Source organism: Solanum stenotomum, unplaced genomic scaffold (genome assembly GCF_019186545.1).
Source record: "Solanum stenotomum isolate F172 unplaced genomic scaffold, ASM1918654v1 scaffold15228, whole genome shotgun sequence".
NCBI classification, from domain to species: domain Eukaryota; kingdom Viridiplantae; phylum Streptophyta; class Magnoliopsida; order Solanales; family Solanaceae; genus Solanum; species Solanum stenotomum.
In genome coordinates, this window is record NW_026023454.1 from 65,105 (window position 1) to 85,859 (window position 20,755).

Sequence of the window (20,755 nt, forward strand, 5' to 3'; positions counted from 1 at the left end):
AGTCGCTGTATTCTCTCAACTCTTTGTTCTACTTCTCACCTCTTCAATGGCGAATCCATCTGTTGCTTAGTGTTTTTTGTTTGTCTACAGACTTAAAATCTCTCTCTCAAGCTTTGCTGAAGATTTCTGTTTGTTTCGGACGACCTGCGCAGGTACTTCTTCATGGTTTAAGCGAAATTTACATGTTTGCTCCATCATTTGCTCTTTCTCCCATTCCTAATTTGTCTTCTGTTTTGCTCTTTCTCCGATTCCTAATTTGTCTTCTGTAGACCATATTAAGCCATATTATACTGTATGTATGTGCGGAAAACTTCTGCTCAATAATTGCATGTATTTGTCTATTGCACTATCTTCACCATCGAACCACCACAGCCCCTACTTGGTGATAGCAATTTAACATTAAATTTGTCAATATGTAGTTGACACTAGTGATAATTGTTAAAGTCTCCGTTAATTAAGGTACATTTGTGTTGATAAATTGGACCTGCATATTTACAGATAAAGTCGACAGAGAGACGCATGTGAAAATAAAATGATTGAGAAATATTTGGGACAAGTACATAGATTATTTGTTGCAAAAATCTATTATAGAAGATGAAGTTGTTAGATTTTTTGTACTTACTGTGTGTCAATATTCACTATGCTTAACAGGATGGGAATGTATTAGCTGGTCTACATTGTTGTTGTCATGTTAGCCGCTTCAATTGATTCCATGAGTAGGTTAGACTATTCGGATGGAATATTTGAGTTGGTTCATTCACATTATAGGAACAATACCACCTCAGTTTTCCTGGTTAAACATATTGTCATTTGTCACATATGTTGTATCCTCACATGTTCGGTATTCAGAGCTTTTATATGTCTTTGCTTTCATTTCCCTCAATAGTTGTCCAAAGAAATTCATTAGCAAAAGGAAAGAAAATATTTCATGTAATATAATTAATGATTCATTTCATTTGTTCCATATGTAGTTGTAACTTATTTCATATTGAATTTGTTGAAATTTAATATTCCTAAATAGTCACTTTATTTCACAGGAGATTGCCTGCAGCTCAACGATAGAAATAGCAGTGATACAGAATAGCCTGCTGGGTCTGCAGCAGCCTGTTCATTATCACCACCTTAGAGGGATTGGTTCAAATGCTGACCCAAACCGTATATACAGGCTAGCCAGTCCACAAGATTCAGAGACATCCCAGACGTGGTCACATGTACCTTATATGTTTTCTCACATGATCTATACGATTTGATACACCCAGGAGCTATTCTCTCATATTTTACTTCACCTATAACAAAAACATTTGAAATACAGTCAGAATTGTTATCTCACTCATTTGTACTATTGACTGCAGTAGGAAAGTCTCTCATAATGGTACTAGGATGAATTTTTGGTAGTTTATTTGTACTCCTAATTTAGTACTTCTCTTATTGATTTAGTTACCAGTGTTTGCACATCACTTTTCCTTCAACTCTTTTAATTATCGTTTCAACTTTCTTCAATTTTGTGTTTTTCAGGATACTCCAAATTGTGAATGGCTATTAAAAATCATTAGCTGGTAGAAATATTTCATGTAATATAATTAATGATTCATTTCAGTTGTTCCATATGTAGTTGTAACTTATTTCATGTTGAATTCCTTGAAATTGAATATTCCTAAATACTAAATCTATTTCACAGGAGATTGCCCGCAACTGAAAGATAGAAATACCACTGATACAGAACAGCCTACAGGGTCTGTAGGAGCCTCTTCATTATCACCACCTTAGAGGGATTGCTTCAACTGCCGACGCAAATCGTATATACAGGCTAGCCAGTCCACAAGATTCACAGACATCCCACACGTGGTCACAGGTACCTTATATGCTTTCTCCCATGATCTATACAATTTGATACACCCAGGAGCTATTGTCTCATATTTTACTTCACTTGTAACTAAAAACTTTCAAATACAGTCAGAATTGTTATCTCACCCATTTGTAGTATTCACTCCAGTAGGAAAGTCTCTCATAATCTTACTAGGACCAATTTATAGTACTTTATTTCTACTGCTAATTTAGTACTTCTCTTATTGATTTAGTTTCCACTCTTTGCACATCACTTTTCATTCAAGTGTTTTAATTATCGATTAAAGTTTGTCCAATTTTCTGTTTTTCAGGATAGTCCAAATTGTTAATGACTATTCAAACTCATTAATTGCTAGGCCTAGCATTGTAGGGAAATACTTGCTTCTAAGCTTATCCTTACTTTGTTTCATTAGCTTATCATTTCTTTTTTCACAATTAAATATCCTTAAAATATAAAACCCATTTACATATTACGCTTACATAACAACGAAAAAACTAAATAACAAAAAGAAGCACTATAATACAAAATACAACTTTCATGTTGTCTGTTGGAGAAGACACAATTATTATATTCAACAATAAATGTCACTTTTATTTCTAAGCCCTTTAGGTAAATTCGAAATTAATGGTTCACCCTTTAGTTTACTTTTGTTTAGGAATGTTAATTCAAAGGAGGAAGCATTGTTTAGTTGTTTTTTTTTTTCCACTTTCTAGGTCCTGTATTCCTGAATAAGGACAGAAAGCTTCTACAAAGTTGGGAAGTTTTGTACTATCTTCAAATGCAAACTAAAAAAAATTATTTGTTTTTTCCACAGATTTTCTACAACGTATTCCTTTGTGAGTGAATGATACAAAAGGTACATCATTTCTTTCTGCTACATGTCTGTTGTTTATATATTTCTCCCCAACAAATACATTTGAAAGGTCTATCCTTTATTTGCATCTACTTCAATTGTAACTTCTTGCTATTAGTTTAACTTTCTGTTCCTAACTCATTTTTTGTCTTAATTGACCTCTGCTAAAGCGTCCTAACAGATTTAGACATGACTGTACTTCTACTATGACAACACTCTTCTTTCTGTTTTTATTTCTTGCTTATTCTGTTTTTTTACACAACATACAACGTTTATTATGCTTCTGCAGTTTATATGTCATACGACCGAATAGTAACAGCTACAACTCTGAAGTAGTATAGTTGTTTAACATTCTTTCACAACCTTCAAATTAAGGTTCAAACAATTTTCAGTTCTCCAACTCTCTCTATTGATAATGGACAGTCACTGATTTTGGTGTTGTATTTCTATGAGAAGTTCTTTTGGGATTGGATAAAATTATGACATAAAAGCTAATATACCACTACATTTAGCTAGCAAATGCACTGCCGATATTTCGTTGGACAACTTCAATCTTATTGGCTCAAGCCTAGCATTGGTTTTCTTTAACAAAAAAACATGTATACATCAGATTCAATGTTTCCTATTTTATTTCTTGTGGTTTTGCTTCAGATTTCAATTTACTTTTATTCTACACATATGCTGATAGTTGAGTTGGCAAAAAAAAAAAAACCGGAACAACCAAATGTTGATGTCTTCGTGATAGTTCAATTAGGAAAAGGAAAAGAGAACAACCAATTGCTCACGTGTAAAATCCCATCATCTCAAAATAGCAAAACTTTGTACGACAACCGCAAATAAGCAGTTGCTCAAATGTGAAATCCCGTTATCTTTTCAATTAACTTTGGAGTAAAAAGACCATAACTTCGTACGATGACTGCATCATTTTCAACATTTCGACAATGTAAATAGTTCCATGTTGCAAACTGTGTTACATGCCAGTGGTTAGATCAATAGGCTACCTTTGGGTTTTCTCTGTTTTCTACATTGCCGTCACTCTTAGTAGTCTGTTACGATCTACATGTCTGTCAAATTTTACCAAGGAATTATTACAAAGAACAAACAGTTAACACTTATAGGATGGATTAGTAACAACATAAAGAAGGAAAATATCAACTCTTCCTTGTTACTTGGATATAGTGCAAAAAACTGAAGTAATTTTGAAGAAAAATTACAGAAAAATAAATGAGCTGATACCTAAAGGGCCAACAGCGTAAAGTGTAACATAGGAAAGGCGAACAACAGGAATAGAGGTCTGATTTTGCCTACAAAGTACCTGTAGTGCCATCATTTTCATTCTCATCTGAGGCATTAATTCCTGTCCACTGTCATCTAACAAAAACATAAAAACTCATTTGGTTTCCCCTTAAAATATGTACATGCTAATAGTTTAGGGAGGAGGATAGAGGGAGAATAAATTGTTCATGGGTGAAAATGGCAAAAAACCTTTCACGAATGATATGTACATAGTCATAATTCAAGTAGGAAAAGAAAAGAAGAACAACTGAATGTTCACGTATGAATCTCGCAAAAAAATAATAGTTCAAATTGTACACCTGTATGTCATGATTGAGAAATAACTAATTGCACATAAATGGTTACGAGATGAAGATGGAAGCAAAAGTTAATAGTATGATACATGCTATGTGCTCTTTTATGCTTTTCTAATTTATGTTCATTGTTTGTCCTAACTTCCTTTGGCAACAGTCTCTTAATGCTTTGTTACTACATCAAAAGCTCATTTATGCGGGTAGAAGGTCAATTTTACTCTGCGTTGCTACTTTCATTTGATGCTTTTTCCCCTTTTCTGTAAAGTGCTGAAACAATCTACTGTTTTTGTGCAACTTCATTGTCTAAGCTTAGTTTTATAAGTCATTATTGTTGTACTTTTGTTTTGGATATGTGCAATGCCTATATTACTTGGAAAGGCATTCTCCAATGTAATTAGGTACTTATATGACCTACTTTTACATTTATGTGCTGCCTTTCTGTTTTCTTGTCGACAACTTCCCCATTTTCCGCATCAAATGACTGCAAAACCAATTATTACTTTAAAATATTGAATGTTACTTGATGAACTTTTGTTTTCTCATATTCTATTGATTGTTTATGGTTAATGTATGTTCCTTTCAGTTACAGAAAAGATATACACCAGAGCTTTCACTTTTCAAGCATTATTTCTTTGCATTACTGCAAAACAAGGTAATGAAAAACTTCCCTAGCTCATTTCTCTATTACACTGTTTTCTTAAGAACATGAATCTTATAAAAAAATTAATCTGGAATGCTATTTTCATCCTTTCTTACAACAAATTATTACGTGTGCATATGAACAATTTAATCTAATTTGCTCTTGCATGTTTCAGAATAAAACTAAATACATACATCACTTTTGATTCTTTATGCACATAGTGCAGCTAGGGAGATTTCTCTGGTAATAGTTTCGCTTACTTTCATTTTTCCAGTAGTTTTAGTTCCGCTACTTTGACTTGTTTTGAGGTTAACAATGAAGTAGAGGAAAGAATTCAACATGCAAATAAAGTGTTTGGTCAAAGTCTTGATCTTCCGTATGACTTCTATATAAGTTGTGGATAGAACAGCAGCTTACAGCCAAACATTTGCAACAATCTCTTCAATTTTAGGTTTTATGGATTCTGCTGATTCTTCCATATAGGACCCAAAATATAATGCCTTATATTCATGGCTCTTTGTTTGGTTCCATTTGGGAATGGAATCATTTTAGAGAATGCCGCACAAATGTGGATGTTGACCACATTGTAAGATGTAAGCTTAAAGAAGCTACGATAATCTGACTCTAACATTAGCCGATAATGGAAGATAGTTAAACAACCGGAAAACCCAATGGTAACATCAATAGAAAATGGAGCCTTAAAATGATAAAATTACTATATAACAGAGTCGCACATTTAGTAGTATGAGACTAAATGTTTCCACTGAAAGCTTAATCACTTCAACTCTGCTGATGTAGCTTCATTTCGAGAGCTTTGACAAACAAATTTGTACATTAAACACTTATAGTACTCAAATACTCATGTGTATATATATCTCCGTTTCATTCCACGCAATTCTTTATGCTCTTATCTAATAAAGCTCTTCAAATTGTACAGAAACTACTATGAAAGTTCTTACTTTATTGGTTGTTTTGTTTGTTTACAGGAAATTAATAAATCTATTGTTTCTGATTGTTCAAATTTCCCAAAAACACAGAAAAAGCAAATGCAGTTCAGGTAACAATGTTTTTGAACTTACATTTGAACAGCTAATTTTATCAATCAACGTAGGAATTCTTTATAGCTATTAGTATAACCTTTTTCATGATTTACACCTACCATAAAAGTAACATTTGCCTATGCTGCCACAATCTTTATCTTTATGTTTAGCTTAGTGTCAATATCAGTCTGTTGCCTTAATGAGTTGGGTGAATTGGCTTAGCAAAATGTTTTCACTATCATATGCCTGAAATCCATTGTTGTCGCTACAAAACTCTTATAAACAATTGAACGTAGAGGTTAGTTATTATGAATAGTGAAACTACAAAGTTCATTATACACTTTCTTCCAATATTATTTCCACTTAACTGTACCTGAGTTACATTAACTACATCACAAGATTATGAGTACATACACGATAAATAACATAGTGCCAACATTCTCTACAAATACATTCATTTTTCATCCAGGTGTAAGTGTGTTATACAGTTTCTTACAATATTATTTTAGCTCTTCATCATGCATTTCCCTAAAATTAAAAAAAATTTCAACCAGCCACACCAACCAGAGCAGTATAGGTTTCCCTAGCCCTAAACTTTCAATTCCTTTTACCTGTATCAATAGTCTAATATCAAATCAAGGTGCTTCGCAACAAGTTCAGAATCAAAATTGTGCTCTTCATGTAGACAGACAATAGTTATGTATTTTACTTCGAATAATATGGAATAATAAAATCTGCATCACGTCATTTTAAAGTTTGGTTATTCCCATATATGTATTTCTGTTCGGTATGGATAGAACGTTGCAGTAGCTAAACTCACTAGATTTCTTCTTTTGCTCTCTTCTGATTCCTCTTCAAAAAGAACTTAAAATAAACCCACAAACATTACTATCTACACAGAGAATATTACCGAAGTGTGTAAACTTATCAGCGCAGGTTCAACTAAAACACAAATGAATATAGATGTGGACTTTATTTTATAACGTGACTAATTGAAACCTGATCCTAAGCTCTACCTTACGTGTACAATGGTTATGGCATGAATGCTGAAAAAACCCATATCATCATTTCAAAATTTAGAATAATATGATACGTTGACTTTATGATATCACATTAGTATCCAAGACAATAACATGTCAAAGAAGTGAGGGAAATCTGCACAATTACTTTTAATTTTGAGTCCTTGGGTCAAATTTTATTAATCTACATAATCGTTTGTCCTAGATTTCATGAAAAGCTTAAACATCTATTCTGTATATTAACCGAAGTGTTTTACTGCCTTTAATCATACTTGTTATAGAATTTATCTGTTTCATATGTAAAACGTTCATATGTGAAAACTGTGATAAGTTATTTTATTTGTTTGAAAAGAATAATTACACTCCAAATATTCTCTATGCTAAAGATTCATTGCGAAGACAGAAAACTTATTTAATTAGGCTTATATAGGATGAATGTGATAGAAGCTCAATGTCATAGACATGTTCTATTCATAATCTATCCACCTGTTGACAAAGGGCCTATGATGGTGGCTACTCTCATTCTTCTTTCCATATATATTTAAGTTTGTATGTCCTTCAATTTAAACATAATTACATTCTTATGTTGAAATACTTTGCTTTTTCCCTTCCAATTGCTTTTGGTCAATTCTATGTATTTTTCCTACATTACATTAGGTTATAAATCATTTTAACAAATCATGAATTACTTCAAACATGAATGGAAGAAAATAGAGATAATGTGCCTACCCAAGAAACAACTTCTGACAGAAATTTGCGTCGACGTACTAGATATGCACAAATGTCACCGGAGAGAAAAGACTTATTTTTATCCCATCTAAGAGAAAAAAGGAATGAATCAACAAGACAAAAAACCCTTCATTAATCAAATAGTACTGCTGCTCTTACAATTAGCACTTCTTCATTATCTCCTGAACAAGGTTAGCTAGGCATATTCTTATCTTCCTTCTATGAAATCTCTCTTCTGAATATCTATAGCTATATTACACGCTTGAACTGACCTACTCTTAATAGATTTATTTTCCTCATTTTGTAGTTGCAGCTTCTAAACCTATAAATGTACCATGTACTTCAACTAGAGGAGAACATATAGTTAGTTGCTTATCTACCTTCGAACTAGGTCAGTTCAGAAATATTACTTCAACTATTTTGCCTATATTCATTTTTTATAATTACCTAGCTATCTTTAAATATTTCCATTCCTCAGAATAGATAGAACTTTGACAATAGCAACAGCCAAATATTATCCGTATTTTTAAAGCAGAATCACTTTACACGTATGAATAAAAGTTAGGTGCTTTCAAATGGTGACAAGTCATTTGCAAATGCATACACTATGTCTGATTTATTTGCCATATGGTATCTTCAGTCTATTTTAGTGCTAATAGTGAATCATCGTCAGAATATTGTTTATTCTACAAAGAATTTTGCAATATATAGTGTTTTTACTTCTGGAGAATATTTGCAATAATTATCTTGCTTTAGTGATGGTGGGACACAACCTAACGAAGTTATGTTTTTCCTTTCCATTCTTTGAATGATGAAAACTGTCCAACACAATAATAACAATAGATTCATCCTTCGCAGCAACATAAAGTTGTTTATATGGTTATTGAACTACCAAACAAGCTTGAAACTGTCAAAACATCTTCTATTAGATAACTTATCTTTTGTTTGTTGTAAAGTACAATCTTATGTCTTCGAAGACAACATATAATGTACTGACTGTAGGAGCAAGTACTCATTAAATCAATTGAAGAAGTTTTCTATGCATACTCCCATCGAAATGTTGTAATACTTATATGATGTTTCTCATTAGTCCATATTGCCCTCATGCTAGCACAAGCCTTTTTTTTGGTCAATTCTATGTATTTTTCCCACATTACATTAGGTTATAAATTATTTAAACAAATCATGAATTACTTGAAACAGGAATAGAAGAAAATAGAGATAATGTGCTTGCCCAAGAACGAACTTCTCATAGAAATTTGCGTCAACGTACTAGATATGCACAAATGTCACAGGAGAGAAAAGAATTACTTTTATCCCAGCTAAGAGAAAAAAGGGCTGAATCAAAAAGACAAAAAATCCTTCATCAATCAAATAGTACTGCTGCTCTTACAATTACCACTTCTTCGTTATCTCCTCAACAACGTTAGCTAAGCATATTCTTATCTGCCTTCTGTGAAATCTCTTTTGTTAATATCTATAGCTATAGTTACACGCTTCAACTAACCTACTCTTAATAGATTTATTTTGCTCATTTTTTAGTTGCAGCTTCCAAACCTACAAACCTACCAGGTACTTCAACTAGAGGAGAACATATAGTTAGTTGCTTATCTACCTTCAAACTAGGACAGTTCATAAATATTACTTCAACTATTTTGACTATATTCATTTCTCATAATTACCTAGCTATCTCTAAATATTTTTATTCCTCATACTAGGATCAACATCAGCTTCATCTCATGTTGCAAGCAAATTACCTTCAACACGTACTGCAAATAAAGGTATGCTTCTTTCTACCAAAATCATTAAAAACAATGTATTGTTTTGACTTTATATATAACAAATAATTGCTTTTTACCTTGCACAGGTAGAAATATGTTAGAAGTCAATCTACAAAATGATAATTTATTGGCAAAAGATTACTTGCTTTTAAAGAAAGTTCCAAATTGCAAATTTTGTGTAGCAAAAAGGTTTCAATAAGAATCACCAGGTTTTTGTTGTGATAATGGATCAATTAGACTAAGTTCTCATAAGATGCCTACTGAGTTGCGAAATTTGTTCTTGGGTGACTCCAAAGAATGTCAACATTTTCGCACTTACAGTAGAGCCTACAATAATATGTTTGCCTTCACTTCACTTGGAGTACATTATGATAGAGAATTAGCAAAGAGAAATCGTGGCATCTATACATTTAAAGTCCAAGGACAAATGTATCACTTCATTGATGATTTGATACCCTCAAAAGGAAAAGCAAAAAATTTACTATTATATTTCTATGATAATGAAAATGAGCTAACAAATCGAATGACATTATCAGATAATCTTAATGAGCTGATTGTTACAAAACTCATGGATATGCTCAAACTTAATCCTTATTCTACTTTTCTTAGATCGTTAACAGTTGTTCCAAATTTATCTGAATTTTACATTGCTCTAAACTCAAGTTCCAATTTAGACCAAAGAACATATAACTTACCCAACTGCATCTGAAGTTGGGGCAATTTGGATTGAAGATCAATTAAATGATAAAATTGCCACACCAAATATTCGAATTTACACTCATAGTAACAAAACCCAATTGGTCAATTACTATTATGGATGTTATGACCCATTAAAATATCCACTATTGTTTCCTTATGGTCAAAATGGCTGGCATTGTGGTATTAAAAAATTCAACAAGACATATAGTTATTCCAAAACACAAATTTCTTGTGAATATGAGCAACTACCAAGTATAAAAAACATGACTTCTATTGATAGACTCTTTCACATTGAATCTACAGTTTTATCAAAAGGATTAAGAAAAAGAGAGATTGTTTCTTGTCATGAATATTATTGTTATAAAATTCAAATAAGAGATGAAGAACCAAATGAAACTTTACACTCTGGAAGGGTATTTCAACAATACATAGTTGACCAATATATCAAGCTTGAGACACAAATATTAGATTTTGTTTCATTTAATCAAGATCTATTTAGAGCTGAAGCCTTTCAAGGAATAATTGATTTATTGAGGCAAGGAGAAAGAGATGCTTCCAATATTGGCAGACAAAAATTCCTTCCTGGTAATTTCATAGGAGGCCCAAGAGATATGCGTCGAAGACATATGGATGTCATTGCTTTGGTACAATATTTTGGAAAACCAGACATATTTTTGACGATGACTTGTAATCCTTGTTGGCCTGAAATACAAGAACATTTACATCCAATAGAAGAAGTTCAAAATAGACCTGATTTAGTTAGTAGAGTATTCAGAGCAAAAGTAGAAGAACTTAAAACAGATATTCAAAAAACCAACATATTTGGAAAGATTGCAACTTTTATGTATACATTTGAGTTTAAAAAACGAGGTCTTCCACATGCCCATTTTCTCATTATACTTATGGATGGATATAAATTGCTAACATCACAATCATATGATAAAATTGTATGCGTTGAATTACCTGATCCTCATATTGATCATCATCTATACAAACTTGTGACCAAGCACATGATCCATGGTCCTTGTGGGTATTTAAATCCTTCAAATTCTTGCATGCAAAAAGAAGGAAAATGTAAGTTTAAATATCCAAAACAACTTACTGAACAAACAACCAAAGGAAAAAGTGTGTATCCTCTTTACAAAAGACCAAAAATGATCACACCAATCAAAATTAGAGGACACAACATTGATAATTCTTGGACTGTCCCGTACAATCCATTTTTACTGAAGAAATTCGATTGTCATATTAATGTTGAAATATGTTCTGACATTAAGGTTATCAAATACATTTACAAATATATTTGCAAAGGACATGACAAAATTGCATTGTCTTTACATAATAATGATACTAATGTAGAAATAGATAAAATCAAAGAATACCAATCTGCTAGATGGATTTCTCCTCCAGAAGCTGCGTGGCGTCTGTTTGCTTTTTCAATAAGTGAAATGACTCCAAGTGTTTGCCAGTTGCAATTGCATCTTGATGGACAACAATTTGTTTCTTTCAAAAATAACCAAACTATCGATCAAATAATAAACAATCCAATGATAAAGAAAACGATGTTAACAAAATTTTTTCTTATGAACAAAATGAATAACGATGCTATAAATCTCAATTTACTATATAAAGAGTTTCCCCAACACTTTGTATGGTCATCATCATACAAAATGTGGTCACGTCGAAAACAACGCCTTACTATTGGACGTATTGTCACATGTCATCCAACCGAAGGAGAAAGATATTATCTTAGGTTGCTTCTAATGAACATAAGAGGACCAAAATCGTACAAAGATCTACGTACAATGGATGAGAAATGCTACACTACATTTAGAGAAGCTGCAGAAAAAAGAGGTTTATTACATTTTGATAACAACTTAATTGAGTGTATGTCTGAAGCTGTAAGCTATCAAATGCCTTATAGTTTAAGAAGATTATTTGCAACATTATTAGTTTATTGTAATCCTGGTAACCCAAAAGATCTTTGGAAAAAATATGAAGACTCTATGTCAGAAGATTTTAAAATAGTTTCAACTATTACAAAAAAAGATATCCACCAGTTAGTTTTAAATCATATCAATGAAGTTCTACTTTCAATGGGACATAACATAAATGAATTCAAAGATATATTTGGAAATGTTAGCTTTTCTAAAACAACTAATGAGGCGAAAGAAATATATTTCGAAAGAAATATAATAGTCTCTGAAAAAGATATACATCTACAAAGCAAATTGAATGTTGAACAAAAAAGGGCATATGGCATAATTCTTGAAAGAGTATATTCCAATAAATCAGGAGCTTTTTTCATTGATGGTCCTGGTGGAACAGGAAAAACTTTTCTTTATCGAGCTTTGTTGGCTGTTATAAGAACAAAAGGATGCATAGCTTTAGCAACTGCAAGTTCTGGTATCGCAACTTCAATACTTCCAGGAGGACGAACAACTCATTCATGTTTCAAAATTACTATTGACATCGATGAAAATTTGACTTGCAATATTAGTAAACAAAGTTCATTAGCGACTCTAATTCAAGATTCAAAGTTAATTGTTTGGGATGAAGTCTCAATGGAAAAAAAAAACACCATTGAGGCTCTTGATACACTTTTAAAAGATCTTATGAATACAAAAACACTTTTTGGTGGAAAAGTTGTAGTTTTTGGGGGAGACTTTAGACAAACACTTCCTGTTGTTCGTAATGGGAAAAAAAAGACTTTATTGGTCAAAGTTTAATATACTCCCATATTTGGAATCATCTCGAAAAATTGTGCTTATCTGAAAACATGCGTGCAAAAAAAGATCCAACATTTTGTGCATATTTAATGAGAATTGGAAATGGACAAGAAAAAACTAACAACTGCAACAAAATTGAAATTCCCAATAATTTTGTCATTCCCTTTACAGATGAAATAGAATCTTTGAATCTTTTGTTTAATGTAACTTATCCTGATTTCCGTACATTCTATTCTAATCCATCTTTTATAACTTCCCGTATTATTTTGACAACAAAAAATGATTTTGTTCATGAAATAAATGACATGCTTATACATAGATTTCCCGATGATGCTACAGTCTATACAGCTATTGATGAAACAATAGAACCAAATGATCAGTGCCAATTTGAAGATTTCTTGCATACCTTACATCCTGCTAACTTACCACCTTATAGATTAACTTTGAAAAAAATTGTCCAGTTATATTATTAAGAAACTTAAATCCTACTGAAGGTTTATGCAATGGTACACGATTGATATGTCAAGATTTTAAGTCACATGTTATTAGTGCTACTATTTCCAGCGGTGATTTTAAAAATAAACATGTTTTTATTCCAATGATACCATTATTGGCATCACAAGATGAGAAGCTACCAGTTCCCTTCAAAAGAACACAATTTCCAATAAGGTTATGTTTTGCTATGACTATAAACAAAGCTCAAGGTCAAACATTAGATTTTGTTGGAATATATTTGCGTGAACCAGTTTTTTCACATGGACAACTTTATGTTGCTTTATCTCGAGCAAAATGTTCAGACAACGTAAAAATATTAATACGCCCACCTACAACAGAGGACACAAATGATCATTCTACATATAATGTAGTTTATGATGAAATTATTCGAAAAGCATTCTCATGATACTTTTAAAAGCAACAAATGTAACAACTAACCTCCCTTATGCTACACATTCTTAAATTTCAGATTATTTTACTTCAGTTGTTTTTTTAAAAGATAGGTAACAGTTAATAGTTGATATTACTTTGGTCTGAATTTTACCTCCATTTACGTCTGACAATTTTGACATTCGACTAATTTCACAACTATACATTTCTCTGTGTTTTATGTATTTTTCTCATGAGTTTATTTGGTCTATTTTCTAACTTCGTTTTGCCCTTGGTCCATTGTGTTTTCCTGTAGTTTCTTTTTCATACTTGAAGGATCTGGTGGGCAAAGAAGTGACTGTGGAATTGAAGAACGATTTTGCTATTGGAGGAACACTACATTCAATTCATCAATATCTGAACATTAAGCTTGAAAACAGAAGAATTGTTGATGAGGACAGGTACCCCGACATCGTAATTCCTTTTTATTCTTTCTCTTCTATCTTTGTTCTTCTTATTTTTTGTTATTCATTGCATCTGCGAAAATATCATTTATTGCCTATATTTAGTTTGGACATGCATTACATCTTGCTTTTCTTTCAGCTTATCTATTTGTGCGTGTAGATCTGTTGAAAGACTCTTTTTCCCCATCTGTTTCTCAATTGAACAATTCTTGAATTATTTCTTTATGCTTTTAGTATGCAATAAAACAAGTCGTTGTTTCTCTTCTATAGTACTGAGGATTTTTCAACACCGTACTTTTGCTCCAAACTACTAATTTTGATTGGATATGTGAATCCAGCAGGTCAATTTGATGTATTAACTTTTCTCTGTAAAAAGTCCGAGTTACAGTTTTCTTTTCAATTAATTCTATATCTAGGTTCGCCGGAAGTTCTTGAAGTTATGGAAAATAGTCTATTATTCAGTAATTTACTTGTTTGAATCCAAAATATGGAGACAGTCTTGAAGACTTGCAGGTAATGGAGCTTTCTAGAAATAAGTTAATCTTATTTTCGAATCAAATGCCTAATAGTAACAAGTACTTTATAAATATCTTGTAGTATCTGAGTACGAAAAAATTTTGTATTATTTTTGTATTCTACCAAACAAGCTGAACCTTCCTTCAGTTTATTAAAACATATTCCCTAAGTTCTTAAAAGTGCTTTCTTTATCAAAATGTAGATTCTAAGTTTCGTATGACATTATAGCACTGCTATAGTCATTAAGTCAAGGTCTATACTAAGTTATAAAAGGGCCATTCATTTTCCTCTCCTTATCCATTAAACTGGCAGGAAAGTGGATTATATAGACAGAGATTCTAACAGGCATTTTTGAGGTCATGATTATAATGATGACAAGGACAAAAATGACAAAGGATAGGTAATAATAGTACTGCAAATTTCGCTTACTTTCCCTGCAATACATTCATTTTGATGCATTTTCCTCATGCCTGCACAGCTGTACCAGCTTTGATACAATAATAAGTATCAATGAACTAATAAATGTGTGCAAAATAAACATAGTAACTTAATACTTTTACAACATTTTAAGTAAGGCATATTAAATACGAAATGAAGTAGCGGCTAGCATGGTAGGATAAGATCAATATATTATCCATGAAAGATAGGGGATATTTCATCGCATTAATTATTGAGTTTAACTACAATCAAAATGATCAGCTGGTACAGAAATTCCGTGGTCATTTTATTGTAAAATTTGAAGGTCGAATGTGTTGTTGGACTTTAATATCAATATGATTTGTGGATCGGTATTTTCTCCAAATCCAATCAATTTTTTGCCATTGAATTCTTAAATATCAGGACATGGAAGATAGTAGTTGAGCTTCAAAATAGATTCACTCTTAAAGTGTTAACATAATCATGTTCAAATGAAGTGTCTTTTATTGCCCTGTGACATGGCCCATGTCCTGGCCAATCAACCTTTATCTCTCACGATATGAGCTGACATTGTGAGGGAAGGTATTTTTGTTAATATGGTCATTTTCAATATTAATATATTTTACATTGCTTAATCTTGTCTCTTGCTCAAATTTGAATTTTTTTCCTTTTTCGCATCTTCGGTATGTTTTCGTATTTGAGCTAACTCAATTTGGGCTTTTAGGGTTAAGCCGTCATTGATGATATTTTGTAACTATATATCTATTGTAATTTCTAATTGGTTTCCTTGTCCTACGAGACTTTCCACCTGAAACAGAAACGGCAAAATTCTCCTGACTAACCACTCGCCGGCCATCTTCTTCAGCGGCACCAGAGCTTCCCTCTCACAGGTCATCTCGCAAAATGGTAACAACTCTCTTCTCTCTTCACAAAATTTTAGGTTTTTTACTTTCAATACGTTTTCCCATGAGTGCTGAGACAAAACCGGTGATTAACTCGCTTACTACAAGCACATGGAACTCAGGAAAGGCGTACGATTTGAAACCAATGGTTTCCTCCTCTATTTCGCAAGCTTCCTCTATACTGGAACTGATTTGATATCTAAAATTGGCTTTTCGTCATAAGGAGTTCTCTCTTGTTGAAGGAATTCTAATGGACCGTGAAAAACACCTGTGGACAAAAATTCAAAATCTTAACACAGATTTTGATTCTGTAAAGACTGGGTCAGATTTAGCAGAGATGCTTTTCATGAAGATCTCCATCACCACCAGAAGCTTTACTATTCACTTCTACAACATCATCATCCTTCGCTTTCCAAATCTTCTACCATTTTTTAGATCACTCAGACATCCACAACACGATTTTTAGCAGTTTCTTCCTCCTGAAGTGATACTCTACTTTCCAACTCTTTGAACTTTTCCAAATACAACTTCAGTTTTGCCTCAACTTTAGCTTTTTCATTTTTTAGCTCCTCATTTTTCCTCTGCATATCCTTCCATGGATTCTCCATCGATTGAAGGATATGCAGAGGAAAAATCAGGAGCTAAAAAATGAAGAAGCTGAAGTTGAGGCAAAACTAAAGATGTATTTGGAAAAGTTCAAAGAGTTGGAAAGTACAGTATCACTTCAGGAGGAAGAAACTGCTAAAAATTGTGTTGTGGATGTCTCACTGATCCAAAAAATGGTAGAAGATTTGGAAGCCGAGGATGATGATATTGTAGAAGTGAATAGTAAAGCTTCTGGTGCTGATGGAGATCTTCAGGAAAAGCAGTTGTCACCACCTAGGCCTCCATCGGTTGATTCAACTGCAAATGGAAATGGAAATGGCAGTGGTAAATGAAGAGATGAAGGTATTATTATACTTATATCGTCTTGTTGACCTTTTTTTTTTACAGTTATGTACTCAATTTCTGTATGGTTTTCAATTTCGGTTAGGGACTTACAGTTATTGAGTGATGGTTTTTGTGCTATGCTTAAGCTTTACTTATCTATGCATATATGTTGTAATTTTTGCTTGGCTTTGGACCTAAAGCTAACTCCTAAGTATTTATGTGGAACTGGGAATGTGGTAGACACTGATATGGTAATTATGTGCAGTGGATGTGATTTGTATTCCTTTGTTTTTAATTTCAAAGTCTAGGATTAACATGGTCACATGACTGTAGCTACAGGCAGTGGTAACACGGACTTCATTTCTACAAAAATGAATCTGCTTAATTGTCCTGATGTCCAGACATTGCATCCCATGCCTTCTGTTGGTGGTTCTGCTCATGTGAATACCAATGTTTCCAACATAAAAAAGAAAAGACGCCATTCAGAGCAAGCAGGTACAGATGATTTCTCATGCTTATTCTTACATTTCTGTTCTTATTTGTGGCATTCAACCCATATCTCAACTTGTTTTTCTTTGATAAGTAAGAATATCAATCCTTTTGGTTGTGTGTTGAGAATATCAATCCTTTTTCTATGTAAGTTGACCAAGATATTTGCTTCTATATGTTGCATAGTGTATCAAGAGAAGAGTCGAAAGGTCTTCATTCTCTATGGAATTTTTTATTGTTCATTTAACAAACTTTATCAACCATACTTCATTGCAGCTTCACCTTAGTGGAAGAGCATAGGGTCTTTACCTTGTATCACATAACATTAATTGAAAAGTAAACGCAAACTAACCTTTTGAATTTCTCTCTCAACCTGTTAAAATTATTGTAGCAACTTCACATATTTGGGGATTAGAATTGTCAATTTCTTAGTGGTCAAAAGTAGCAAATGAACTCAGCTAGAGAGAGGAGTAGAAGGTACATTTTAGCTCCATGTGGTTTAGTCACAACCTTAGTTCTCATGCTAACTTGCTAGGTACAGAATAACTGCCCTTCCTTTTGTCTCAGTTCATTCTCCATCTATATGACTGCAATTTCACAAGCAAAGCACATATCATCGTGCAGTCCTACTGATCTGCTCTACTGCAGAAGAAGGGCACAGAAAGATCCAGCATTTATATCAACAACGTGATGAATTAACTAATAGACTACATGGTCCCACCAGGGTAGATAGAGTCTGAAGACTAACTTAACTAACTCTGTGAGTTCCATCAAAAGTACATACTTTTTTTCTCTTAAGCATATTCAGTCTAAATTTTTTACAGTTCAAGTTTGGTGAAAAATTAATCTTCTATATTTGCTTACAACTTACTTTATTTACTTTTCAAATATATATAAAGCTTTAGCATTTTTGTTCCACTTAGTATACTTAATTCTGCCCGTAATCATATAGCCTCGAATCATTCACATTTAAAGTCCCTAATAATGTGAAATACACATTTATGAATTTCCCTTACTATAGGAGAAAGCTAGAAGGACTATCATTGAAGTTTCGGATGTAGTAAAGGAAAAGGCAAAGGCAGTGAAAATATTCATTACTCAAAGGTATATAATATCTAATTACATTCATTTTTTGTACAGTGTCATATTATATATTTCAAGTATTTACTTTGCTTATAATTTAAGACTATAACACACATGTTCATTGTAAACACTAGCTTTCTCTACTCTTCTGTATTTCATATGTTATCAGTTGAAAGAGAGAGTTCATATATATTTAAAGAACACAGGCAATTAGACCATACATTGTCTTATCTTCATTGCAGCTTTTAACTTGTTCTTCTTCCTAATTTTTAGAAGACAGACATATATATATCCTAAAGCACATACTTTCTCTTCCATTGTAGGTCAGCCGTTTTCAATTTGGAGGAAAGATGAATGTGCTTACTCAACTTCTTACCATGAAGATAATAAGAATCTATAGGAACATCACCAAAGTGCTGCAACAATGACATTGTACGCACTGCTTCAATCAGCTGGCACCTCATTGCTAATGTAGATGCTGAAGTACTAATACTGCTGCAGGTACCACAATTTTCTATTTGTTTTCAAAATCCCTTTCAGGCTTTATTTCTTCTGAACATTTCTGAACTAATATTACAAATTTTCTTCCCACTGAAGAAGTATTGCATAAGACATATACATGTTTCCTGCTAAAGTCAGACACACAACAAAAAAAACTTATTCAATGTCTTAAAGCAACAATTCAAACAATGGTATCTCAGGTTAGCACTAATGATTTACTTAATTTCTAAATGTTTTTAGATCCATTGTTCAACATATATTGCAAATGAAGAATCTAAATTACATTATTTTTGTTATACCAATAGAGTAGTACTGATCTATGTGTGTTTGTCAACTTATTAGGCATTCAAATGTATTTTACTTTTAGGGAAATGCATTATCTACCTTTAGCCTAACAGTTCCTACATTCAATTTTACAGTAAAAACAAAATACTAATCCTATACTATTTTTGCTACCATACTAACCAGATGACACATGATTTGATGTGTGTATATATATATATATATATATATATATAGATATATAGATATATAGATATATAGATAGATAGATAGATAAAAAAAATTTATCCTTATTTAGAAAGAACAATTAAGCTATAACTGTCTTCTTCAAAATTCATGCAGTTTTAGTTGCCAATGAAATAATGCCAAAAAGCAGACAAAATCATTACATTAGGTAGTCAAATGTAATGATTTTGTCTCTTTTTTGACTACCAAATGTACTGATTTTCTGTCTTTTTTGGCACAATTTCATTGGCAACCAAAACCCCATGAATTTCTAACATGACACATGCAGTTTTTGTCCTTTATAATTTCTATATTTGTAAAATAAATAAAAATAACAAATTAGATAAGGGTAAGGTAATACATATTTATATATATAATATTACCATTATATATATATATTACTCATACAACACAAATTTAATAGCCTTTCATTCAAGAAAAAATTTTGCTCCCTTTCTCAGGTATTATTTCTTCCCTTTTCATCTTTTCCCTCTTCCCATTTTCAATTTTTCTTCCAGATTCTGCTTGTCACCAAAACAGAAAATCAAAATAGATCAAAATTACAGTTATTAGTTGGACGTCAATTACTGTGGTATTACATTTGTACTGATATTGCAAATGTAAAAGCCAAAGTAATAGCCTCCCTTATCAGTTTCCTGTTTGATGGCTCATATTTAATGCTTTCAATACTATTCAATCTTTCATAGATATACCATGGGCCCAACAGTATGCTTTTAGCTTTATGCCCAACATGATCAAAATATTTGCAGGATAGCTGTTTTCTTTTGTCTTTTTTTTTTGTTTCTTTTTATTGAAATTTTAAATAGTAGCATGAAAGTTTAGTTTCTATGAAAAATAGGAAACATTTTTGGTAAGGCTAAATGGTGCCTTTGGATATAAATGTGACAGATTAGGTCTCTTCTACAAATTGTATCTTCCATGATACTAAGTCATACATAAGCCATCACATATTGGCTTCAGTAAAGTTTTTCATATTGTTTTTCCCAAATGTATAGTGGTTTGACTCAAGTTTCAGAGATAATTGTTGTTGTTTTAATATTCTGCAACATTTTCTGTCCCTGTAACAGATTTTTTGTGAAAAAACAATTGTCCAATTGTACTTTGCATATTAATAATGCCTGCTAACTGATTTTATG